This window comes from Bidens hawaiensis, unplaced genomic scaffold, assembly GCF_021521415.1.
Source record: "Bidens hawaiensis isolate Kalapana, Puna unplaced genomic scaffold, B.hawaiensis_p1.1 tig00000512_1, whole genome shotgun sequence".
Lineage (NCBI taxonomy): Eukaryota > Viridiplantae > Streptophyta > Magnoliopsida > Asterales > Asteraceae > Bidens > Bidens hawaiensis.
In genome coordinates this window covers 620,925-648,647 of record NW_027491033.1, presented here as the reverse complement: position 1 = coordinate 648,647, position 27,723 = coordinate 620,925, and the positions used below count along the sequence as shown (strand labels likewise).

The window sequence follows — 27,723 nt, the reverse complement described above, 5'->3', positions numbered from 1 at the left end:
GTGACTTGTTCACCAATGAAAGAAGGACACCTGACCAGTTTGTTATAACCGTGCACATGACCAGGGTGCAATTCGTCCTATCATCAGGTGACGCGTGTCCAGGTTGTTATACCCTTGCACATGGGACATATAACTCAACCTATCATAAGAGGACACGCGTCCAGGTAGTTATCAAGATCTTCTAGAAGAGGACAACTGACCCAATCACCTTCCTACCTCCTTCGGCTATAAATACATTGTCAACCTGCATGAGGTATCCATTCACATTCACTCGCTTGCATTCTGACTACACTTAGTCTACTTTACTTCAGTATTTCTTTCACTACGAACGTTACTGATTCTCATGCCGGAGGGTGGTTACAGGAAGACCCCCCGCCTTGTCCTTCCTGTAACGAGACTCACGGTGTTTGTTTTGCAGGTTCCGGTCATTGGACTTTGGGAAGTTGTACTCGTACTGTGTTAGTAGTTATCGTATTTTACCATGTGGACTCACTGGATCCAGGACCCATAACAGGGGATTGGATCCGTGTTTCTTCATATATGATTGAACTTACAACTCAACTATTTCCAGTTTGATGCAGATATTGGAAATCCGCATTTTGTTAACACATGTCAACTAATTATGGTTTATCACAGTTCTTATTTTTGTTGGTATTTGCAGAATAACTCAATCTATTTTAATAGTATATATCTAAAATTTATATCTATATTTATATTATATATGAAACATGAGTGAGAAACCTCTTAATTTAAAAGGTATCAAACTTGTTGTTTTAATTACAAACAATAATGCATAAAATTAAAATAATTTTGCCTTTTATCAAATTCATGTACGGTTGATTTTAATCTATTAATAAATAATTACAAGTTTGGTCATTTAACTTTAATAACATTTTGTTAATTTATAGAATAGTTACATATATACACCTTATTATAAACCGACTACCCCACGACGTTTAAACGTTTATTAATTTTTCACACGTTAATATATTTTTAAAAACTTTATAGTACTAGGGGTGTACACGGAACGGACGAAAGCATGTCCGTGTCCGTCCGTTAAGCTTTTGACGGACAAACGGACTGTTCACGAACACTCCACCGAACGAATATTAATGTCTGTGTCCGTCCATTAAGAAATTGAGTTTGTCCATGTCCGTCTGTTAATATTGTAAACGGACGTTAACGGACAATAATGGACAAACGGACACTACTGTTTATTAATGGACAAATTAACATGTGAACATTAATGGACAACGAACACAAATGGACAAATATAAATGGTTACATATTAATACCAAAAATAAATCTAAACATACACCTACAAATTTGGAATTACACTGTATAACATACACATATATTTAACGCTAAATATATTAGCATAGAGTAGATCACTATAATATATAAGAAACATCACACATGTGTAGTAATACAAAAGTGTGATTGATAACACCATAAATTCCACATATAAATTGCAATACTAGATAGATCTAAACACTAACGATACCGGACGGACATTGCCGGACGTAACTGGACACGTTACCGGACGTTCACGAACACTATCGAGCGGACTTGGCCCTTGTCCGTGTTCGTCCGTTAATCTTACCGAACAAATTTTTTTGTCCATGTCCGGTTCATTTATTAAACGGACGAACATAAACAAACTTCTTGCCGAACAAACAGACGTCCGGTTCGCTTACGACGGTACGTTATACCATAACAGTGAGTATTTTATTCTCTTTAATTTTAGTATGGCATTGCTATATTTTTTTCATTTTAAAAATTTAATGTGTTACGTGATTACCATTAAGCACCAACAAACAAGTAGGGCGGATTCGGCAGTTCAGATCATGGGTCTAAAAGGTTATGGTTGGAATGAGTAGATACAGAAAAAGGTTAACTTGGTTTGGGTCAGGACGGGTTCAAGTCAAAAGGGGTCAGGTCATAACGGATTTCGGGCTAGAACAATGTCAGGAGAAACGGGTTGCGGGTCAAGACGCGCTCAATGTAGCATTACATGTGCACTAACACCTAACTCTGTGTATACAATCGTTGTGTGACGTGCTTACTAAGATCGGTTAAGCTTCCAATGCCGCATTACGAGCATACTATCGTCGGGTTACGCGTGTACTGTTGTGAAGTCATATGCGGACAGCTAACAAGTATAGATAAAAATACGTCTATTGGAAATGCGTACTCGGATTTATATAATACATTATTTATTAAATATCAAAACAAACAACAATTTAATAGAAGTAATAAATTAATAGAAATTTATGTTGTGTCAAAGTCTTAACGTGTCGTATCAATTAGTGTACGTAATGTCTATAGTCTGAAGGACGCAAGACACGTTCATTCAAAGTGTTGATAGGTGGGCCATAGGAAGTAAATGATTGAGCAGTTTACGGAAAAAAGGAACCCGAAATTTAAGGAAAGCTTTATTGAAAGAGAAAAAAAGAGATCCCATAGGCCATATCTAGTCCGTGTAGTACACTCCAGTTGCATTTTCATTAAATATGATAGGAAAAACAAACATGTAATAATTGCTAAATAAATATAGTTCATTAAATATGACGGAATAAAAAATTGGGTTCTAAGTCTTACCTGTAATAAAATAGAGGGTTTAAGGTTGGACATGAGTTTTCTCCCATATGATAGGTTTTCTTCTGAAGGTGAACGAAGATAATTGGATGGGTCAGTGGCCTGTCAATGATCCAAAAAGGATCGTTATAAAAAACTATATTTACGTGTTTTTACGTTATGAGAACGCCCCAGTTGCATTTTCATCATTAACATGTACTTGCAGGGGTGGATCTAGAAGGTGTCTGTGTTGCCCTCAACTTTCAGTGAAATGCAAAATGTTTGTTTTTTCTTTATTTTATGTGTTCAAATACTCCTGAGCAAAAAATAAGGGCACTCTTGTGACCAAAATTTATTTTGAGATACCTTTGAATTTTACTTCTAGATTCGTCACTAAGTATTTGTTCTCGTGTGTTGTGGCGGGGATGTGGTTGCAACTGAAAGTCAGTCGGTATCGATTTGATTTGTTACAATAACAACATACGCTATAGCAATCGATGTGTGTGACATGTCTAGTTTATCATTTCTAGAATATTATAACAATAAATTTAGCATTTATAGCATTTTACCCACGCATTGAAGATAAATATGAAAACTTACGGATGTGTATTTGATCTTATTGTTTTTTTTTTCGAAGTAAAAAGTTTTGTGGTCAAAATTGAAGTTTTAAAAGTTTTGTGGTCAAATCTGAAAGAGAAAAATTATTAATGTTGCAAAGTTAAAAGTAGAAAATACGTATTGGGGTAAAAGTGAAAGTTTTTTATGGTTTTCGGACTGAAATGATATAAAAGTGAAACCACAAGAACGAAAATTGCTAAAAATAACTTTTAGACGGAAATGACGAAATGAGCAAACCACGGGAACAGAAATGACAGTTCTCTCTTAAAGTGCGCATAAAATATTGATGGCCAAAGTTGAAAAAGTAAAACGCCTTTTTATAATATATATTTTGGTTGGGAGTAAAACTTAAATCACAATACATAGATAAAAATAAATCTACTGGAAATGCATACTCGGATGTAATAATGCATTATTCATTAAAGTTTTATAAAACAAAATTACAATTTATTAAATAGTCGTAATAAATAAAAAATATGTTAGGTCAAAATTTCCCCCGTACACCAATAAGCCATGTATCTTGCCAACTGTTTCTCTTAATTTTGTCACTTTGCACCATATGTGTTGGTGATCAAAGCTCAGATCCTGTATCGTGTATACCCACGATCGATTGGCACTTATTGATCTCATGAACAATCTCATTGACCTTCTATCTTCTTGGGTAGGCAAAGACTGTTGCAGTTGGTATGGTGTGGTATGCGAAAATACCACTGGTCACGCACACGAGATTCGTCTTCGTGGACCGGACGGTGGCATTACTTTAATTACTTTATCAAAATTTTAGAGGAACCATAAGTCCATCAGTGATCAAACTGTTACAACTCATGATGAATGAGTTGAAGAAATACATGACAAAAGCTTTTCATAGCGTAAAAAACATGTGTCGAACGCATGATTGTAACTTTCGGATGGGCGCATTCACATTGGGAGTCAGTCGAGTTGCGTGCTCTAATGCGTTACGAGGATGGGAGGCTTAAATAATTTTCTTTGCTTATATTAATCTGTGTACAATCTATACTCGAAGATTCGTGTCTCGTCACATATAATAAGCAGTGTTGAAGTTTTTATATCTCTTCAATCCATTAACGGGCGTTACGTGAAGAAAAAATATGTAGTTTCTATAAATCCAAAATGTCGTTGTTCAATAAATACAGAATGGCATTTGTTCAAAGGTATTTGGATAGTTTTTCTTTTTGAAAGTCAAATAAACTAAGGGTTTAGCATGTTACATGAACAAATAATTTAAACTAACAATTTAACGTGTTACATGGAGAAATGCCACGACTCCCACCGACATAGTCACATAGTCATGATCATTGTTTCTCTTTTAAGTTCATTTCTTGCTGACATCACATATATATATATATATATATATATATATATATATATATAGAGGGGATGGTTATTTTGAGAACCATGATGAGTTTTAAGAACTTTAAGAACTCAATTTTGAGCCACAAATTTAATAAAATGATATGATATATGTGGCTGAGATTAAATTTAATTAAAAAATTAAGCAGGAGAGAGAATAAGTAATTTTGATAATTACACAAGTTTAAACGTTAGTTACACATGTGTAAAAAGTCGATTCGTTGTGTAAAAAAATACCGTAATTTTTTGTACATCACTTACACTTGCGTATTACACATGTGTAAAAAAATTTCGAAAAAAAAAATTGTTACGTTGAGTTCGAAAAAAATTGTTGCGTATGAAAACATTAGGTAGTAAGCTAAATTTCCCATTGTAAACACAGGCATGGTTGAGAGAGCTACCCATGGATACTTTAGTTATTGCACATATTTTTACATATTGCGCCTAAGCAACACATGAGCCCTTTCTGAAACTTTTTGCACCTTACAGATTTGACTACCTAGACTTCAACACATACACCAAAACTAAGATATATAAAGAATAACAAAACAAACGGACGCTTTAATAATGCATATATCACATGCACAACTATGAAAAGCGTAACTTTTCTTTTATTGTCTGACTTTCTTCAACGCTACTATGAATGAATTAGTGATTTTTTTTGTTTAGCTAATGTGAAAGATTATCCTTAAATTTCTAGTTCCTGCAATGTGATCAGTTTATTGATGTGAAAGTCTTCTTGGTTTTCTCAGTCATCACAAGTACTTTGACTTGTTCCGAGACTCGCAGGGAAAACGACATAATTTGAGCTTTTATTACTTAATTGACATAATTAAGGTTTTTGGTTGTAGCTGTGGATGAGAATGCTAATAGCTTTCTGTCGTATTTCAAGTTTTATTTCTCGAGAGAGAATCACTTTGAATTAGTATATTATAGAGGTAGGGTACCAAAAAGACACAAATACCCTTAAGTATTACCCGTGGGTCACTGAGGAACCTCTCATATATCACCCGCGGGACATTCGGATCACCCGCATATCATGGGAAAGGAAGAACATCCTCGTACCACGTGCGGAAGCATCCTGGCACCCTCAGAATTCATCCGCAGGACAGGACATCTGTCCGCCAAAATGATCAGAAGTCAATGCCAACGGGACAGCTGTCAACAACCAACTATACTCTAGAAGAGCGTCCACGATTGTCACGTAAAGAGTATGTGACTTGTTCGCCAATGAAAGAAGGACACCTGACCAGTTTGTTATAACCGTGCACATGGCCAGGGTGCAATTCGTCCTATCATCAGGTGACGCGTGTCCAGGTTGTTATACCCTTGCACATGGGACATATAACTCAACCTATCATAAGAGGACACGCGTCCAGGTAGTTATCAAGATCTTCTAGAAGAGGACAACTGACCCAATCACCTTCCTACCTCCTTCGGCTATAAATACCTTGTCAACCTGCATGAGGTATCCATTCACATTCACTCGCTTGCATTCTGACTACACTTAGTCTACTTTACTTCAGTATTTCTTTCACTACGAACGTTACTGATTCTCATGCCGGAGGGTGGTTACAGGAAGACCCCCCACCTTGTCCTTCCTGTAACGAGACTCACGGTGTTTGTTTTGCAGGTTCCGGTCATTGGACTTTGGGAAGTTGTACTCGTACTGTGTTAGTAGTTATCGTATTTTACCATGTGGACTCACTGGATCCAGGACCCATAACAGGGGATTGGATCCGTGTTTCTTCATATATGATTGAACTTACAACTCAACTATTTCCAGTTTGATGCAGATATTGGAAATCCGCATTTTGTTAACACATGTCAACTAATTATGGTTTATCACAGTTCTCATTTTTGTTGGTATTTGCAGAATAACTCAATCTATTTTAACAGTATATATCTAAAATTTATATCTATATTTATATTATATATGAAACATGAGTGAGAAACCTCTTAATTTAAAAGGTATCAAACTTGTTGTTTTAATTACAAACAATAATGCATAAAATTAAAATAATTTTGCCTTTTATCAAATTCATGTACGGTTGATTTTAATCTATTAATAAATAATTACAAGTTTGGTCATTTAACTTTAATAACATTTTGTTAATTCATAGAATAGTTACATATATACACCTTATTATAAACCGACTACCCCACGACGTTTAAACGTTTATTAATTTTTCACACGTTAATATATTTTTAAAAACTTTATAGTACTAGGGGTGCACACGGAACGGACGAAAGCATGTCCGTGTCCGTCCGTTAAGCTTTTGACGGACAAACGGACTGTTCACGAACACTCCACCGAACGAATATTAATGTCTGTGTCCGTCCATTAAGAAATTGAGTTTGTCCATGTCCGTCTGTTAATATTGTAAACGGACGTTAACGGACAATAATGGACAAACGGACACTACTGTTTATTAATGGACAAATTAACATGTGAACATTAATGGACAACGAACACAAATGGACAAATATAAATGGTTACATATTAATACCAAAAATAAATCTAAACATACACCTACAAATTTGGAATTACACTGTATAACATACACATATATTTAACACTAAATATATTAGCATAGAGTAGATCACTATAATATATAAGAAACATCACACATGTGTAGTAATACAAAAGTGTGATTGATAACACCATAAATTCCACATATAAATTGCAATACTAGATAGATCTAAACACTAACGATACCGGACGGACATTGCCGGACGTAACTGGACACGTTACCGGACGTTCACGAACACTATCGAGCGGACTTGGCCCTTGTCCGTGTTCGTCCGTTAATCTTACCGAACAAATTTTTTTGTCCATGTCCGGTTCATTTATTAAACGGACGAACATAAACAAACTTCTTGCCGAACAAACAACTGGACGTCCGCGGACGTCCGGTTCGCTTACAACAGTACGTTATACCATAACAGTGAGTATTTTATTCTCTTTAATTTTAGTATGGCATTGCTATATTTTTTTCATTTTAAAAATTTAATGTGTTACGTGATTACCATTAAGCACCAACAAACAAGTAGGGCGGATTCGGCAGTTCAGATCATGGGTCTAAAAGGTTATGGTTGGAATGAGTAGATACAGAAAAAGGTTAACTTGGTTTGGGTCAGGACGGGTTCAAGTCAAAAGGGGTCAGGTCATAACGGATTTCGGGCTAGAACAATGTCAGGAGAAACGGGTTGCGGGTCAAGACGCGCTCAATGTAGCATTACATGTGCACTAACACCTAACTCTGTGTATACAATCGTTGTGTGACGTGCTTACTAAGATCGGTTAAGCTTCCAATGCCGCATTACGAGCATACTATCGTCGGGTTACGCGTGTACTGTTGTGAAGTCATATGCGGACAGCTAACAAGTATAGATAAAAATACGTCTATTGGAAATGCGTACTCGGATTTATATAATACATTATTTATTAAATATCAAAACAAACAACAATTTAATAGAAGTAATAAATTAATAGAAATTTATGTTGTGTCAAAGTCTTAACGTGTCGTATCAATTAGTGTACGTAATGTCTATAGTCTGTAGGACGCAAGACACGTTCATTCTAAGTGTTGATAGGTGGGCCATAGGAAGTAAATGATTGAGCAGTTTACGGAAAAAAGGAACCCGAAATTTAAGGAAAGCTTTATTGAAAGAGAAAAAAAGAGATCCCATAGGCCATATCTAGTCCGTGTAGACTGTAGTACACTCCAGTTGCATTTTCATTAGGCTGAGGGGTGTGGAGCGCGAGAAAGGGCGCGTGAGCCCATCCGCTCGCGCCCCGGGGCGCGAGCACCACACCACCGAGGCGCGAGAGGGGCGTGAGAGGGGCGCGAGCGCGGAAATCCAGGCAGGCGCGGATGGGCTAGCGGCTGGGATAACGCGTAAATGGCCTGGGAATGCGTAAATAGAGCCGTTGGGCTCGTTGTTTATTAAAAAAAAATTTTTTTTTCTCTATAAAACCAATATCAAACCCAAACCAACACTCCGTGGTCATCGGATGAGAAGGAAGCCCTGTGTCGGGCTTGGATAGTCATTTCTGAGGATCGGCATTGCGGTAATTGTTTTAACGTTTTTAAAAATGATTTTTAATAAAAAAGTTAAATAAAAAAGTTAAATGACTTACAAATTTATTTATGCATTTTGCAGCGGACTACCAAAAGAGCAAGGTCTTTTGGACAAAGGTTAGGGAGACGTTCTATTCGCTCGTTGGGAGTACAGAGCGGAACGCCGATATGATTTCGGGTCGGTGGACCGAAATCAGAAAATTTGTCGGCTTGTTTACTAATCTGTTCAACAGGAACGCCGGTCGTATGAGACCAAGTGGCAGTGACGATTTGGCGGTTTATAATTTCACTGTCGAAGAGTGGAAGCAGGAGTGCATGCGGAGGTATGGGACGGTGAAGACGTGGGACGGTGTAAAGGTGTGGGAGAGGTTGAGAATGTGTTCTAAGTGGGTTGAGCTGGTGGCGCCGGACCTTGATGCGGAAGTAGGGCCGAAACGGACTAAAACTAGTTCGTCTGGAGCGTATAGCACTTCCGCCGGGTCGGATTGCCGGGTTGGATTCGACCTAAACGTTGCGGGGGAGGAAACGTCTTCACCGCCGAGGAGGCGGCCATTGGGAAGGGACGCCAGGGGGAAAAAACCGGCTGAGGGGGAAGCCGTAAACATCAACGATCTTGTTGAATCCCTCAATAAATTCAACAAAACCATGGAGGTGGTCTCTAATGACAAAAAGGAAAAAAAAAGAATGAGAGATTTGGACTTCCTTACAAGAGACTTCAGTAACCTAAATCCGGTCGACCAAATGCTGATGGAAAAACAAAAGGAACGTATCCGGAAGAGGTTGATCGAAGAAGACCAAGCCGAAGAATAAGAATAATGTTTTTTTTAGTACTTTAATTTTTTTTAGATATTAATGTGTTTTTTTAATTAATGTGTGTTTTTTTAAATAATTTATGAGTTTTTTTAATAATACGTTTTTTTAATACATTTATAAAAAAATAAAAAAAAAACCGCTCGCGCCCCCTCTCGCGCCCCTCCACACCATGTCCCGGGGCGCGAGCACCACCACCAACACCCATCTTATCAAGTTTCTCTCTCTGCCACACGTCACAATATTATTGGCTGGAGCCCCCACTCGCGCCCCCTCTCGCGCCCCCCACACCCCTCAGCCTTAAATATGATAGGAAAAACAAACATGTAATAATTGCTAAATAAATATAGTTCATTAAATATGACGGAATAAAAAATTGGGTTCTAAGTCTTACCTGTAATAAAATAGAGGGTTTAAGGTTGGACATAGAGTTTTCTCACATATGATAGGTTTTCTTCTGAAGGTGAACGAAGATAATTGGATGGGTCAGTGGCCTGTCAATGATCCAAAAAGGATCGTTATAGAAAACTATATATACGTGTTTTTACGTTATGAGAACGCTCCAGTTGCATTTTCATCATTAACATGTATTTGCAGGGGTGGATCTAGAAGGTGTCTGTGTTACCCTCAACTTTCAGTGAAATGCAAAATGTTTGTTTTTTCTTTATTTTATGTGTTCAAATACTCCTGAGCAAAAAATAAGGGCACTCTTGTGACCAAAATTTATTTTGAGATACCTTTGAATTTTACTTCTAGATTCGTCACTAAGTATTTGTTCTCGTGTGTTGTGGCGGGGATGTGGTTGCAACTGAAAGTCAGTCGGTATCGATTTGATTTGTTACAATAACAACATACGCTATAGCAATCTATGTGTGTGACATGTTTAGTTTATCATTTCTAGAATATTAGAACAATAAATTTAGCATTTATAGCATTTTACCCACGCATTGAAGATAAATATGAAAACTTACGGATGTGTATTTGATCTTATTGTTTTTTTTTCGAAGTAAAAAGTTTTGTGGTCAAAATTGAAGTTTTAAAAGTTTTGTGGTCAAATCTGAAAGAGAAAAATTATTAATGTTGCAAAGTTAAAAGTAGAAAACACGTATTGGGGTAAAAGTGAAAGTTTTTTATGGTTTTCGGACTGAAATGATATAAAAGTGAAACCACAAGAACGAAAATTGCTAAAAATAACTTTTAGACGGAAATGGCGAAATGAGCAAACCACGGGAACAGAAATGACAGTTCTCTCTTAAAGTGCGCATAAAATATTGATGGCCAAAGTTGAAAAAGTAAAACGCCTTTTTATAATATATATTTTGGTTGGGAGTAAAACTTAAATCACAATACATAGATAAAAATAAATCTACTGGAAATGCATACTCGGATGTAATAATGCATTATTCATTAAAGTTTTATAAAACAAAATTACAATTTATTAAATAGTCGTAATAAATAAAAAATATGTTAGGTCAAAATTTTCCCCGTACACCAATAAGCCATGTATCTTGCCAATTGTTTCTCTTAATTTTGTCACTTTGCACCATATGTGTTGGTGATCAAAGCTCAGATCCTGTATCGTGTATACCCACGATCGATTGGCACTTATTGATCTCATGAACAATCTCATTGACCTTCTATCTTCTTGGGTAGGCAAAGACTGTTGCAGTTGGTATGGTGTGGTATGCGAAAATACCACTGGTCACGCACACGAGATTCGTCTTCGTGGACCGGACGGTGGCATTACTTTAATTACTTTATCAAAATTTTAGAGGAACCATAAGTCCATCAGTGATCAAACTGTTACAACTCATGATGAATGAGGAGTTGAAGAAATACATGACAAAAGCTTTTCATAGCGTAAAAAACATGTGTCGAACGCATGATTGTAACTTTCGGATGGGCGCATTCACATTGGGAGTCAGTCGAGTTGTGTGCTCTAATGCGTTAAGAGGATGGGAGGCTTAAATAATTTTCTTTGCTTATATTAATCTGTGTACAATCTATACTCGAAGATTCGTGTCTCGTCACATATAATAAGCAGTGTTGAAATTTTTATATCTCTTCAATCCATTAACGGGCGTTACGTGAAGAAAAAATATGTAGTTTCTATAAATCCAAAATGTCGTTGTTCAATAAATACAGAATGGCATTTGTTCAAAGGTATTTGGATAGTTTTTCTTTTTGAATGTCAAATAAACTAAGGGTTTAGCATGTTACATGAAGAAATAATTTAAACTAACAATTTAACGTGTTACATGGAGAAATGCCACGACTCCCACCGACATAGTCACATAGTCATGATCATTGTTTCTCTTTTAAGTTCATTTCTTGCTGACATCATATATATATATATATAGGGGATGGTTATTTTGAGAACCATGATGAGTTTTAGAAACTTTAAGAACTCAATTTTGAGCCACAAATTTAATAAAATGATATGATATATGTGGCTGAGATTAAATTTAATTAAAAAATTAAGCAGGAGAGAGAATAAGTAATTTTGATAATTACACAAGTTTAAACGTTAGTTACACATGTGTAAAAAGTCGATTCGTTGTGTAAAAAATACCGTAATTTTTTGTACATCACTTACACTTGTGTATTACACATGTGTAAAAAATTTCGAAAAAAAAATTATTACGTTGAGTTCGAAAAAAATTGTTGCGTATGAAAACATTAGGTAGTAAGCTAAATTTCCCATTGTAAACACAGGCATGGTTGAGAGAGCTACCCATGGATACTTTAGTTATTGCACATATTTTTACATATTGCGCCTAAGCAACACATGAGCCCTTTCTGAAACTTTTTGCACCTTACAGATTTGACTACCTAGACTTCAACACATACACCAAAACTAAGATATATAAAGAATAACAAAACAAACGGACGCTTTAATAATGCATATATCACATGCACAACTATGAAAAGCGTAACTTTTCTTTTATTGTCTGACTTTCTTCAACACTACTATGAATGAATTAGTGATTTTTTTTGTTTAGCTAATGTGAAAGATTATCCTTAAATTTCTAGTTCCTGCAATGTGATCAGTTTATTGATGTGAAAGTCTTCTTGGTTTTCTCAGTCATCACAAGTACTTTGACTTGTTCCGAGACTCGCAGGGAAAACGACATAATTTGAGCTTTTATTACTTAATTGACATAATTAAGGTTTTTGGTTGTAGCTGTGGATGAGAATGCTAATAGCTTTCTGTCGTATTTCAAGTTTTATTTCTCGAGAGAGAATCACTTTGAATTAGTATATTATAGAGGTAGGGTACCAAAAAGACACAAATACCCTTAAGTATTACCCGTGGGTCACTGAGGAACCTCTCATATATCACCCGCGGGACATTCGGATCACCCGCATATCATGGGAAAGGAAGAACATCCTCGTACCACGTGCGGAAGCATCCTGGCACCCTCAGAATTCATCCGCAGGACAGGACATCTGTCCGCCAAAATGATCAGAAGTCAATGCCAACGGGACAGCTGTCAACAACCAACTATACTCTAGAAGAGCGTCCACGATTGTCACGTAAAGAGTATGTGACTTGTTCGCCAATGAAAGAAGGACACCTGACCAGTTTGTTATAACCGTGCACATGGCCAGGGTGCAATTCGTCCTATCATCAGGTGACGCGTGTCCAGGTTGTTATACCCTTGCACATGGGACATATAACTCAACCTATCATAAGAGGACACGCGTCCAGGTAGTTATCAAGATCTTCTAGAAGAGGACAACTGACCCAATCACCTTCCTACCTCCTTCGGCTATAAATACCTTGTCAACCTGCATGAGGTATCCATTCACATTCACTCGCTTGCATTCTGACTACACTTAGTCTACTTTACTTCAGTATTTCTTTCACTACGAACGTTACTGATTCTCATGCCGGAGGGTGGTTACAGGAAGACCCCCCACCTTGTCCTTCCTGTAACGAGACTCACGGTGTTTGTTTTGCAGGTTCCGGTCATTGGACTTTGGGAAGTTGTACTCGTACTGTGTTAGTAGTTATCGTATTTTACCATGTGGACTCACTGGATCCAGGACCCATAACAGGGGATTGGATCCGTGTTTCTTCATATATGATTGAACTTACAACTCAACTATTTCCAGTTTGATGCAGATATTGGAAATCCGCATTCACGCAATATCGTAGCTTATTATTACAGTTCACTCAAGTAATCATCTTGTCTTAACTTTTCATATAACAGGTTAGAAGCTTGCACCAACGTGTTCAAACAAGCTAGCATATATTCGTCATTTTTCCCGTAATGAGAAAGTAATCACATTGTCTCCCTTCTATGAAACAATTCTGCTCATATATCTTACTAGCTGCCCTTGTATGGATTTGTTGTCTACATTGGAGGAACAAGAAGACTCAAAATCAAGATATTGGAAAGTTTCTGGAAAAGAGAGTATGTGCTTTTAGTTTGCCTTTCTACTTGTTGTCCTGACAAATTAAGTATTTCTGTATAAGTGAGGGTTGTTTGGAGTGAATTATGATAGTTGGATAACTCCTTCGAATGTACATATAATATGACTATGTAATCCTTTAAAATACTTGAGGGAATCTGCAGAGGATCCCTGCAAGGTGACAAACATCCCACCACCTCATTGTCATGTAGGTATAAAACACCCACATAAAGTGTGTAATAGTTTCACATGAAAAAGAAAACTGTTTGCTTATGATTGGTTAAGATAAATATTATATAAATAAGCGAACTTGATCCATGGCCAACACCCATTTTTCACACAACGAGAGAGCCCCCAACGCTCCGAAAACACCCCATACATTATGGTTGGGTGCGAGTGTTTGTCTTAGGTGGCATGGGGTGTTAGGGTGCTACTTGTGTTGTCAAAAGCCGTTTGGTCACATGCCTAGACCCATATGCGAGGCACAAGGAAAACACCTTGCTGCCATTTAGCGATGGAAAAGATTCCGGTCAGTATCTGTTAGATTTCATGAGATGTTGGCCAAATCCTGAAAATTCCAACAAAAGTTTGCAAATTCCTAACAAGCTTGTTTAAAACATATAAACTTGAATTTAACGTTGAGTAAAATATCTTAACATCTTGTAAAGAAAACGAGAGATTAATTAAATATATCCATTAACTAATTGAATAAATTTGAAATGTATATGTTAGCTAATTACGTAATTTTTTGAAATTTACAAAAAATGATCCAATAATATTGATTTAATGGTAATTATATAATGAATAAAATTTAATTTGAAAGGCATCAGTTACAAAATTGAATAAATTTTGAAATATATCCGTTAACACCCTTAAGCATTCAATTCAAATTTTGAAATGTATCTGTTAGGTAATTGAATTAATTTTTAAACGTATATGTTAAAACAATCTTCTGAAGAAAATGAGAGATTAATTAAATATATCCGTTAGCTAATTGAAAAAAAAATTGGAATGTATATGTTAGCTAATTACGTAACTTTTTGAAATATACAAAAAATGATCCAATAATATTGATTTTATGGTAATATAATGAATAAAAAATAATTTGAAATGTATCCGTTACAAAATTGAATAAATTTTGAAATGTATCCGTTAACACCCTTAAGCATTCAATTCAAATTTTGAAATGTATTCGTTAGGTAATTGAATAAAATTTAAAATGTATCCGTTAGGTAATTGAATAAAATTTAAAATGTATCCGTTAACACCCTTAAGAATTCAATTCAAATTTTGAAATGTATCCGTTACGTAATTAAATAAATTTTAAAATGTATCCGTTAACACCCTTTAAGCATAAATCTGTTATAAATACAAAGGCTTCCTTTTTAAAACCGACAGCCACTACAATCATCCCACAGCCACCACAATCACCACACTGTGGCGTAACCATCCGCCATTGTCCTCACTCAAACTATCTACCAACGCCATTCATACATTGCAAGTAAACAGAATGAAGATGAAGGGGAAAAAGATTGCTTATTGTTTGGAGGCTGTCAAATTAACCAAACAAATGGTGAAATGGATGGAGTTTGTAAAGAGCTTAGGCCCCGTATGTGGTGTACGAATTGTTCCTAGAAAGTGGTCGTCTGAGGAATTTAACGATCGCCATCTTGAGAAGCTGATCAGGAAACCAAAACTGATGGTGCAAACAGTTCACAATTTCCCTCTTGCAAATTGTGGAATCAAAGAATCAGACACAAAGCCATTGAGGAATTTGACAAATGTCCACTCAGATGTGGAAAATAAGAAACTGATGAGTAGCTTGAAGCCGAATAAATTCGGTCGCCCCACTGATTTTACTGGCACAAGACCACCAAGTGGTGAAGTGAAATTTTGGGATCCCGGAAGTTCAAACAATGGCGGTGCCCATAAACCGAAAGTCACCACCACTGTAACTGTGAGAAAACCGTTGAAGCCTTTAAATGGTGCAGACACTAATGCTAATGTTTCTTGTTCCCTTTGATTATCCAGCTACTTCAACCAGAATCTTTAAAGCGGGCAAGAATGCGCTCAAGTAAGTGATCGTAATCTAAGCTTTAAACATGTTATATGATAATACTAGCACCTATGGGCTATGCATCTTATTGTAATATTTACGAGAACTGATTGTTCTGGCAGAAGTGAAGTGTGTAGGAAGCTGTATAAGAAAATGATTACTAGATTCAGTATTGTGACCCGTGGTATCCTTGGAAAATTGTTTGTTAGAGAGCTGGCAAGTAAATGGGATGCTAGTGCGTGTGCTGTAATGTCTGAATACTCGCAAAAAATAGGTGGAAAAAGCTTCAGTTCGCGGTATGGAAGCTGGGAGAGTTGCCTCAACGGTTCTTCTTCCTCTAACTAGTCGATCGATTTATCCTCATTCATGATGAAACTTCTAAACGTTGCTGTGGATTTCAAACTTGTGTTCTTTACTTTAAGCATGAGAAAATAACTCTATGTAGTATGCAACTTTGTATGGATATTATGTGTGTGGTCCGTGCCAAAGTTTTATAAGAGAATTGAATGTTTGTATATAATTAGTATGTTGCGCGCTTACTGCTCTACTTTGCAGCGACCAAGCTCCGACACTAGTTCATTGATTAGAAATTGTTACGTACACAACAATGTATGGCACATATATTAAACCAACGGGCTTGTACCTAAAGGCATATATCAAGGTGTGTAGTAAAGATGTTTCTTCCAAAGTGGCTGAGGGTTCTAGTTCCATAGTACTAGCTAGATATTGTTGTGGATTTATTAGGAGTAGGTTCAAATTGTGTGAGAGTAAACCGTTCTAAAATAAAGAAATCTATATATATGATACGCTGCCTATAAGAAAAGAAAATGAATTAAGCTTAAATTTCTCTTAGTATGCTCATTACCAGATGTTGGAGTTCTCCGTGCATATATACTTGTTCTGGTTTGTTATAGCTAGCAAGTTGTTTTGTTAGTTTGTTGTAACCATTTTCTGTTATATAGTTTAGCTAGCGATGTATATCTGTTTACAATTTTTTGAAATTGCATCACTCAGTGACTCATTTGTTTAAGATGCAAACCTATTTATTAAGTAGACATTTCACAATATCTTCATCCTGTAGATTGTTTTTATATGAAAAATTCATACAGACTCAGATTTACATGGAGCGCGCAAATTTTTTTTTAACCAAACCAAGGGACACGAAACAAGCTTTTGAGGTCTAAAGTGACTTCTTAAATCATGACATGTATGTAATAACAACGTTGATTAACACTTTAAATTAACTATAACTAAGAAACGTATCCCCCCTACCCCCCATTCGACCCCCAACAACAACAAAAAAGACACCGAGTTCCCTTTTACGCTATGGGTTTAAGCAATATATCAATTTTTGTTGTTATTTAAAGTATTTCTTCATGCAACTTGGTATATGAAGATTGTTAGCTTCTTTTATTTGTTTCAACAGTTTTTTTTATTTGGTGATGTGATAAGACGGTAAAGGTATGAAATATGAGGTCATGGGTTCAAACGGTGGAAAAACCCAAGTGTTGTCGGTCCCGGGCATTGAGGCGGTAACTCGACACAAGTTCAGTCAGTTTCGGTTACTTTCATTATGATACCGGAGCTAAAAAAGGGGGAAATCTAAAAATTTGAGGTGGACAATGGGGTGATGTTGGTTGGTAAACTCAGGCGTTGGAGTTGGTCTTGAGCGTTGAGGTTGTGAGTCTACGGCTATACATGAATTCGGTATGTTTCTGTTATGTTCATTACGCTGCCATAGCTAAAAAATGTTAATGACCAATGAGGTGCTGCTAAGTGACCCAGTCGGGACTTAGCGACACCAAACTTGGTAATTGTTATGTGTAATAATATGATCCAATAATATTGATTTTACGATAATATAATGAATATAATTTAATTTGAAATGTATCCGTTACAAAATTGAATAAATTTTGAAATGTATCCGTTAACACCCCTAAGCATTCAATTCAAATTTTGAAATGTATCCGTTAGGTAATTGAATAAATTTTAAAATGTATCCGTTAACACCCTTAAGAATTCAATTCAAATTTTGAAATGTTTCTGTTAGGTAATTAAATAAATTTTAAAATGTATCCGTTAACACCCTTAAGCATTTGAATCCGTTATAAATACGAAGGCTTACTTTTTGAAAACCCGCAACCACTACAATCACCCCACAACCACTAAAATCACCACACTGCGGCGTAACCATTCGCCATTGTCCTCACTCGAACTATCCACCAACGCCATCGTAACTATTCCCATCACCCCTTTGATTTTAATCTTTACTCTAAATTTGACGAATATTCATAAATATAATGCAAGTAAACAGAATGAAGATGAAGGGGAAAAAGATTGCTCACTGTTTGGAGGCTGTCAAATTAATCAAACAAATGGTGAAATGGTTGGAGTCTGTAAAGAGCTTAGGCCCCGTATGTGGTGTACCGATTGTTCCTAGAAAGCAGTCGTCTGAGGATTCTAACGATCGCCATCTCGAGAAGCTGATCAGGATACCAAAACTGATGGTGCAAACAGTTCATAATTTCCCTCTTGCAAATTGTGGAATCAAAGAATCAGACACAAAGCCATTGAGGAATTTGACAAATGTCCACTCAGATGTGGAAAAATATAAGAAACTGATGGGTAGCTTGAGGCCGAATAAATTTGGTCGATCCACTGATTTTACTGGCACAAGACCACCAAGTGGTGAAGTGAAATTTTGGGATCCCGGAAGTTCAAACAATGGTGGTGCTCATAAACCGAAAGTCACCACCGCTGTAACTGTGAGAAAACCGTTGCAGCCTTTAAATGGTGCAGACACTAATGCTAATGTGAAGATGTGCTCGCGCGTTAACATTAAGGAAGGCTCATTGTATTCACAATATTTTGACCAAGACAAACTCAAAAGCAAGAAGCAACCAGAAGTCGGCAGAAACAAACCTTCATCCAGCTCGAAGCCTGCTGGAAGGTTAAATTTTGAGACCCTCTAACAGCGGGTCATGACCAACAGCCAAAGGTCACCACCACTATTCATGTATCAAGGGGAAAGCCTTTGCAGAATTCTGAAAATGTTGTCTCAAATGGTGAGGCTAAAAGGCTAAAAGAAGGCAAGGCCCAAAAATCAGCAGTCACGACAACTACTGTATCACGAAAGGAAAACGAAAAACGTGAGAAGATCAAAGAAGCAATGAATGTCTTTGGTCAAGTCCACCCCCAACTTTTGCATGAAAACCAAATGAAGATAAACGGGAAAAGATTGGTCATTGGAAGGTTCCTTTGGAAGCAGTCAAATTAACGAAACAAAAGCTGAAATGGATGGAGCCTGTAAAGAACTTAGGCCCCATATGTGGTGTAAAAATCGGGGATAAGTTCAAATACGGGCACAGCTTAAGATGATCGGTCTTCATTGCCAACTTCAATCGGGTATTGATTATACCAGGATTGAAGGAAAAAACTTGGCAATAAGTATCGTTGACTCTCATCGGTATGCAAATGAGACCGGATCTGCTGATATGTTGATATATTGTGGTCATAGTGGTCTTAAATTCTTAGGGCCTAAATCGCTACCAGAAGATCAAGAACTTAAACGTGGTAATCCGGCGTTGAAGAACGGTATGGATGAGAGAACTGTAATCCGAGTGATTAAGAAGCTTAAATTTGATAAGAATGAGGTGTTTGTGTATGATGGTTTGTATGTTGCGAATCATTATACACGACATAGAAATGAAGATGGCAAGACTATGTTCAAGTATCGTTTAAATAGAGTACCCGCCAGCACTTCACCAAATGCTGAATGCTAGCTGCTGATAACAGTTCTGCCATCTCTGCACCTTTCAAACACTTGAATCTGTATTTGAGTTTAGCAACCTGTCTATTTGTAACTTTTTTTTCTTATGAATACAGTTAGCATGTTTAGTTCTCTTGTTTTTAGCTAGTTATGGGCCATCTGTTGTTGAAAAATGTTAGTATTTGAAATATACAAGGTTATCATCTTTTTTGCCTCAACAATATTTAGTTATGCATTTACCTTATCATCCATTTTTAACCACCTGACTGTATTTGAGTTGTGAGTTTACCTTGACATCTAACACAAATATGGAAATTCTCTTTTATGCCGAATCAGATGTTACTAGCAACCAACCTGTGTTAATAAGCTTTTCGGGGGTACGTTGTAATTGTTGGTGACTTGGTTCAGGCCCTGGTTATACGCACACTAAACACACACTATGGAAAGTATTTTCTGATGTTATTCCAACTTCAATTATGATTACATGGGATAAACAAACTGGAAATAAAGGATGCTATATGATGCGTACCTTTTCTTTAGCAGATAATGTTGACTTCTCTTACAGTTTTCCTTTTTTACCCTTGTATTCAATTAGTTAGTACTAATTGTTAATTAGTTAATCAGTTTGTTAGATGACAGTTAGTGGATATATTAGGGCTTGTACAGCTTCTTTGATTTAAATAACAGAAATCAGTTTCTTCCCAAATTTCATGGTATCAAAGCAGGATCATCCTCTCTGATTATCATTTCTTCATCATCTTCGTTCGATCGTTCTCTATTTCGCTTCCGTTTTCTTCAATTTCTTTGTTTTTTTTTTCAATCAGAAATTGAACCATGTCAGATTCAAATAGTGGTTCTGTTCATACTTCTTCAATCATCGATTCATCTAATCCTCGATACCTACATCCATCAGATCATCCAGGTTTGATGCTAGTTTCAAAAATTTTGACGGAACAGGATTCGGTCCTTGGAAAAGAGCGATGACTATCGCGCTTTCTGCGAAGAACAAGCTCGTTTTTGTCAATGGCGATTTTGTCATACCTACTGATTCTTCTCAAGTTGCTCTATGGAAACGTTGTAATGATATGGTGATTTCATGGATCTTGAACACTTTATCTCAAGAAATCAGTGCAAGTGTATTGTACGTTGAATCTGCTCAACATTTGTGGTTGGAATTGATTCATAGATATGGTCAAATCAATGGAGCAAAGTTTTACCAGTTGCAGAAGAATATTTTTGAAACTGTTCAGGGAAATTGTGATGTTGCCACATATTTTACTAAACTCAAGACAAATTGGGATGAATTAAGTACCCTAAATTTGATCCCATCTTGTACATGTGGAACTGCTCATCTCATAGCTAAAAGAGATGAAGATAAGAAGTTGGGTGCAATTTCTTATGGGCCTAAATCTATGCTATGAATCAATTAGAGGTAATATTCTTATGATGCAACCTTTACCTTCAATTAATCAAGCGTATGCACTCCTTATGCATGATGAAAAGCAACGTGAAATTCATACAACTGTCATGTTTCCTTCTGATTCTGCATCAATGAATGTAAATTCTCAAGCACAAAATACTCAATATGGTAGATATGATAACAAGAAAACAGTTCCTTGTTCAAATTGCAAACGAAATGGACATCATGCAAGTAAATGCTATAGGCTTATTGGATTTCCTAAGGATTTTAAGTTTACTAAGTCCAAAAGAGGTACTGCTAATATGGTGGAAAATGAAAGAGAGACATCTGATCAAGCGTATTATAATCCATTTGCCTCTAAGAGTTCTCAGGAAACCGTGTCTTCTGGTCATTCAATCACAACAGAGCAATATCATGAACTGATGCAACTTTTGCAGAAAACTCACTTGCCTAAGGAGTCTATCACACAGCCTGCGTCATCCATTAGCTATGCTAATTTTGCAGGTATGATGACTTGCAACTCATCAAAATTCCACTCAAATTGGATCATTGATACGGGTGCCAGTGATCACATGTGTCATGATATTAGGTTGTTTACAAATCTAAAATCTTTTTCAAAACCATTTTCCATTGGTCTTTCTAATGGTCATTCTCTCAATGTTCATCAATATGGGACTGTTTGTTTTAGTCAAAATTTGTCCCTTCCTAATGTTCTTCTAGTTCCAGATTTCAAACACAATCTTCTTTCAATCCCAAAACTTTGTGATGATACTAAAGGAATAGTATATTTCTCTAACAAACGTTGCATTTTACAGGGCCCTTCAATGAAGAAGCCACTGGTTCTTGGTGATCTTTTGAATGGGCTCTACATTTTCAAAGCACCCAATACTCATTTCAGTTGTAATCGTTCGAATTTGTTTACTACTTCTCTTTGTAATTCTGTTGTAAACAGTAATGTATGGCATAGTAGACTTGGTCATTTACCTTCTTATAAGATGAAACAATTAAGTGTGTTGTCTAATACATCTTTGTCTTCTATTGATCAGTGTCATATTTGTCCTAAGGCTAGACAACAGCGTTTACCTTTTCCACATAGTCATAGATCATCTACTGCAATATTTGATCTTATACATATTGACATTTGGGGTCCATATCATACTTCAACATATAGTGGTTACAAATATTTTCTAACCATTGTGGATGACTTTAGTCGAACCACATGGACCCATCTGTTGGCTACCAAAGCAGGCGCGTTTCCTGTTCTTCAAGGCTTTGTAGAAATGGTTGCTACTCAATTTAATGCAAAAGTTAAATGCATTCGATCTGATAATGCTTTTGAACTTGGTAGTGGTCATAAACAGGCTGAATACTTCCTTAGTAAAGGTATTTTGCATCAAACTTGTTGTGTCCAAGTTCCTCAACAAAATGGAGTTGTTGAGCGTAAACATAAGCACCTGTTAGAAACCTCTAGAGCTTTGCTTTTTCAATCAAATCTTCCTCTTCAATTTTGGGGAGATTGTGTGCTCACAGCAACCTATTTGATTAACCGATTTCCTACTACTCTTCTTGAGGGTAAGACTCTGTATGAAATATTGACAAATAAAGTTCCTACTTACAATCATTTAAAGGCTTTTGGCTACCTTTGTTATGCATCCACTCTTGCACATGGAAGAGATAAGTTCAAACCTAGAGCACTACCTTGTCTATTTGTTGGTTATCCCATTGGCAAAAAGGGTTATAAGTTGTATAATCTGCATACTCAAACTGTTTTTGTTTCCAGGGATGTGGTGTTTTTTGAACATTTATTTCCCTCCATTACATCTTCTACATCATCTCATCTTTTTCCCTCAATTGATAATTTGGAATTTTTTTTGACGATCCCGTTATTAATAATTCAGACACTTCTCATTTGTCATCACACAATTCTTCCTCACCTTTATCTCCTGGTCTTGTTTCATCTTCTTTTGTTCCTCCTAACTCATCCAATTCTTCTGTTCCTCTTCGAAAATCCTCAAGACAATCTGTTCCTCCTGCTTATTTGAATAATTATGTATGTCATAATGTGCATACTATTCATGATTGTTGTCATACAATCACCAATGCTTGTTCAGTCACTTCTCATGTTCCCTTTAATGAGTTAGCTGATTCCAGTCAAAACTTTGTTCACAATCTTGATATTTTACAAGAACCAAAAACATATAAACAAGCTGTTATGCATTCTTCTTGGCGTGATGCAATGGATAAAGAGTTTCAAGCCCTTCAAGACAACCACACCTGGTCAGTGGTTGGTCTTCCATTGGGTAAGAAGCCAATCAAGTGCAAATGGGTCTACAAGATTAAATATAATGCTAATGGTAGTGTGGAAAGATGCAAAGCTCGTTTAGTTGTTCGGGGTGATACTCAAAACCTGGTCTCGATTACAATGAAATGTTCTCACCCGTTGTTAAAATGACTACTATTCGTAGTCTCATTGCCATAGCTACAAAATTACAGTGGCCATTGTACCAATTAGACGTCAACAATGCATTCTTGCATGGTGACCTTGATGAAGAAATTTATATGACTCCTCCTCCTGGTATGGATCTTCCACCTGATCAAGTTTTGAAGTTGCAAAAATCTCTTTATGGCTTAAAACAAGCATCTCGACAATGGTATGGGAAACTGTCAACTGTTCTAAAATCCAAAGGCTATGTTCGATCAACTAATGATTACTCATTATTCATTAAATCAATGGGTAGCTCTACTGTCCATGTTGCAGTGTATGTCGATGATATTTTGGTCACCGGGAATGATAATGAAGAAATTTCGGCTCTGAAAGATCATCTTCATTCTACTTTCAAGATTAAGGGTCTTGGTTTCCTCAATTATTTTCTTGGAATGGAAATTTTAAAACTTTCTAATGGGGTAATTATGACCCAGAGGAAATTTGCTAATGATTTGTTAGTTGAGTTCAACGAACATGAACTTCCAACAGTTTCAACTCCTTTACCAGTTCACTTACAACTAAAAGCTAATGATGGGGAGGTAGTTTCAGATCCATTACAATATCGGCAGCTGGTGGGAAAATTAAATTACCTAACTCATACACGTCCAGATTTGGCTTTTGCTTCAGTTTCTAAGTCAGTTTATGCAAGATCCTTGGGTTCTTCATTGGAACGCAACATTACACACTTTAGCCTATGTCAAAAGTTCTGCTTCCCAAGGATTATTTTTTAATGATTCCTCTCATTTTGATCTTCATGCTTATTGTGATAGTGATTGGGCTTCATGTCCAAACACGTGCAAATCAGTCAGTGGATATTTCATATCGCTTGGTGGATGCCCAATCTCTTGGAAGTCCAAGAAGCAACCTACTGTTGCTTTGAGTTCAGCCGAGGCAGAATACCGATCAATGAGACGGGTCACGGCTGAATTAGCTTGGTTGACTCGTTTACTACATGAGCTTAATGTACCTAAAGTCACACCTATTCCCGTTAAGTGTGATAGTCAAGCGGCAATTTACATTGCAAAGAATCCGGTTTTTCACGAGCGCACTAAACATATTGAGATCGATTGCCATTTTGTGCGAGAAAAGTTACAAGAAAGCTTAATTTCCTTATCGCATACTCGGACTCATGATCAAGTTGCATATAGTTTTACTAAGAGTCTTGCTAGCCCACAACACCGAGAATTATTAGACAAGTTGGGTGTTTTAACACCACCAACTTGAAGGGGGTGTTGACTATTACTTGTTGACTTCTCTTACAGTTTTCCTTTTTTACCCTTGTATTCAATTAGTTAGTACTAATTGTTAATTAGTTAATCAGTTTGTTAGATGACAGTTAGTGGATATATTAGGGCTTGTACAGCTTCTTTGATTTAAATAACAGAAATCAGTTTCTTCCCAAATTTCAGATAAAAACCCATCTTTCCTTTTCTTTAGCATCAATCCAAGTCCACCGCCACCTGACTCGGTCAATCTTTGACAACTTGTTACCCATGACCCATTAATTTTTGGATGACTGATTTACGGATTTTCCAGCTAACATATGCATATACTTTGGATAGTTTGTATTTAATGAGGATAGCACGATTTAACATATATAATACAAATGCCTTGTCGTAATTTGGTTCGTGATTGGTCAACTAATTCGTTAACAGGTACTCGGTACTCTGGTTGAAAACCACTTTGCCAATCTAACGGCCCTGGAGTATTTGGTAATTGCGGAGAACAAGTTGGTGTTTAAGCTATATGTTAACTGGATCCCACCTTTCAAACTCTACGGTTTTAGAATAAAATCTTGCAGTTTAGACCCTCAGTTTGGATTCAGTCACAAACAACTTAACACAATTAGATGTAGCCAACACAAACATATCAGACACCATCCCCAATTGGTTTTGGACTACATTCGACAGTGTAGATTACTTGAACATATCCCACAATTAGATTCAAGGAAAGTCAGGAGACATTACTTTTGCAAAGGTCCGTAATTGCATAGGCCTGTTTTGTGTTCTGTTTTGTTATGTTATGTTATGTTCGGTCAACACCTCTGTAATGAACTATACCCGAGCCCAACCAGCCCAATTAACATGATGAATGATTTGTGTGTATCTTCTTCTCCCATCTACCACTATAATATGATTTTCCCACCCCCTCTTCTAGTTTGTAATCATTCCATTAAATCACATATCATTATCATCGTTGTGTCAAATTAAGGTCACAACAGCCTCCAACGTATGACACAACATTATCATTATTTCTCTAGTAAGTTAATTTTCTTGCTGACATCGATTATGCTATATTTTATGTTAAGCATTCCACCAACTTTCTTTGATTTGCTATATTAGGTTCTTGAATTGTCTTATACGCCTTGGTTGCGGGGGGCGCATATAATGTATATATGTGAGGGCCATCGGGTGGGCAAAAGTGAAATTGCACCAATTTTGACGTTATTTTACTAATTTCGTGAAAATAACGTTAACAATGGCGGAAGGTTAATCAGGCATCATGTGCTGATGTTAATGGCTGAAAGACAAACGTACATGCACCAATGAGCCGGTGTCCCAATGGTTGAGTGTTATGTGACTTATGTGATGCAAAACTACTATCGAGTCGGGTCTCACCTGAAGCAGCCTCTTTATCCCTACGGGGTAGAGGTAAGGTTGTCTGCATCTTACCCTCCTCATATCCTACCATAGCTTTGTTATTGATGGAATTACTGAATAAGATGACGATGTTCTTGAATTGTGTTCTTTTTTATTTTTGTGTTTGCACACGTGTTTGATGAAATGCGCATCACAATTTAGAACCACACCTGGTGAAAAATAATTTTGCGTTGATTTAAAGATTTTAAGGCCAATCAGAAGTCGTTTGTTGCGTTGCATTTCTTGTCTTGTGCTATTAAAGCTTTTTATACATTGATCTAAATCTGACTTATATAATTATGAGTAGGGGTGGCAAATGTGACCCCGTAAGAATTGGTATGAGTTTAAATAAATGCATAGTTCCTTAAAATGAGTCAAACTAAAGGAAGAGAAAAGTTGGAATGAGTCAAAATGGGTGACATTTTTCAAGAGGTTTTTTTTTCGGAATAAGGATGATAGAAGAAACTTTTTAATTTTTTTACTATTTTAGTTTTTGATTTATTTTTTGAGTTACAAATTTTTTTTAATTATATTTTTTGATTTTTTATGAGGAGTTTTGTTATCTCGGTCCTTTCTAATTTATTTTAGTTTTTTTTAGTGTGACCAATTCTAATCCATTATACATTTTACTAAAACTCACATAAACCCTTATGGATCACATTTGCGAGCCACCCCTATATACGAGTGCTTGATAACTGTTTGTTCAAATATCTAATTAAGAAACTGATAAAACTAATAACAATGTCTTCATCGGTTATACCATTTTAGTTAAAGTACGTTGTATGTTCTAGAAAAACCACTTGTATAGTCCTACATCTATATACTTCTTTGTTTGAATTCTTTTAATAATATAATCTTTTGCTGGGTTCCACAGCTTCCGTCCCCTTTCCAAAAAAAAGTATGTAAGGTTAGTCATTGTTTCTTTTTTAAATTACACAAGGCATCTTTTCATTCTCTTTATAATTTATTAGTTTAAAAACAAGTGCTTTTGTTAAAAGTCTTTCAAGTCCACGTAGGAATCTAAGAAATAAAGGTTGAATCAGTCAACGGTACTTTTTGTTAAAAGTCTTCAAGTCCACACAGGAACTTAAAAAAGGTTGAATTAGTCAACAGTGGCTTTTTGTTAAAAGTTAAAATTGTCTCCACGGAAGCATTTATGAAAAAAAAATTTGAATTAGGGTGTGTTTGGGATTCCTTATTTAGAGGGAAAATGTCTTTTTGTGATAAGGTAAAAAGGTCTTATGGTTTTTCAATAAGGAGTTTCCAAAAAAGTGTTTGGATTAACATAAGACAATAAGTTATTTCTTAAAAAGTGTTTGGCTTAACTTATTGATGTAAAATGACTAAAAAGGACATTTATGTATTAAAGCAACAGCTAACTCATCTAGCCTCTCTACGAATTGAAGCAACAAAATAAAAAAAATATAACGATTAATATAGTTGATTAGCTAATGCTCATACAGAGGTATAATGA

The 27,723-nt window shown here is 36.3% G+C and overlaps 1 protein-coding gene and 1 pseudogene across 1 annotated transcript in view; one reads left to right on the top strand and one right to left on the bottom strand.

Moving 5' to 3' along the window:
* Positions 1-27,723, bottom strand: part of LOC143633302 (glutamate dehydrogenase 2-like) — a 168,375-nt gene that overhangs the window by 15,982 nt on the left and 124,670 nt on the right. The gene's annotated exons all lie outside the window — the stretch shown is intronic.
* On the top strand, positions 17,918-19,725 carry LOC143632209 (YDG domain-containing protein At5g47150-like; annotated as a pseudogene).